At 53.3% G+C, this 760-nt stretch overlaps 1 protein-coding gene across 1 annotated transcript in view; it reads right to left on the bottom strand.

Moving 5' to 3' along the window:
- LOC133124689 (ras-GEF domain-containing family member 1C-like) overlaps nt 1–469 on the bottom strand; it is a 33,792-nt gene extending 33,323 nt beyond the window's left edge. The window contains 1 exon segment of the mRNA XM_061236102.1: nt 1–469. This exon segment is cut by the window's left edge and continues 108 nt beyond it. The gene's annotated coding sequence lies outside the window, so the exon portion shown is untranslated.
- Between the last annotated feature and the right edge of the window lie 291 nt (nt 470–760).

The following is a 760-nucleotide window of genomic DNA, read 5'->3' on the forward strand; positions in this document are numbered from 1 at the left end:
AAAAGCAAACGTATAAAAATGTATATCCAAGCGGTTTCACGGAGCGGCACTGTATTAAGGCACAATCGTCCAAGCGATAATATGCTTCGCCGGAGCTCCGATCTGCAACACGGGATATCCAATGGAACGCCCCCGAGTCTATGAAAACGTCCTTACGGAGAAAATCCGGCTCCATATGCTGAAGTTCTCGTGCCGGAGTGGGCATCGACCGTATCGTATCCCAGGACGATTTCCCTGGGTTCACCAAAAAGCAGCACTGTCAGTTCCAAATACAATACGCGGAATACCGAAGTAGTAACAGCCACGGGGAAATAACCCGTCGCCGGCGGTAGCCGATTCCGGAGGCGTTCACGCGCAGTCACTCCTCCGTAACGAGAGCCCAAAGATGAGTCGTGTTCGTGAATACGAGAGGGTCAGCGGATCCAACAGACACTCCAGTCAACAGCATCACAGGTGCTCCGGGCGCGACGATACCCTCTCGTGAAAACAAAACTCGTATTACTTGGTCTGCCTCTCAGCGCTGTGAGGACGAACGCCCGCCCTCGTGGACTACGGCAGCTCTCCGCCCCTTTCCTGTTCTGGCCCACTTCGCGTCCACAGACAGGTGCACTGTCCACCCCACCCGCGCTTTCCTTCACACCGTCCCTCCCCAAAAGCTTTGTCACACACTGACGAGACGAGAAACTTTCCCTTCTTTTTCCTTTCTCTGGCGCTATTTTTGTCCGAACCTCTTCCTCCAGTTACGTCGTTATTATTTTCT

This window comes from Conger conger, chromosome 3 (genome assembly GCF_963514075.1).
Source record: "Conger conger chromosome 3, fConCon1.1, whole genome shotgun sequence".
NCBI classification, from domain to species: Eukaryota; Metazoa; Chordata; class Actinopteri; order Anguilliformes; family Congridae; genus Conger; species Conger conger.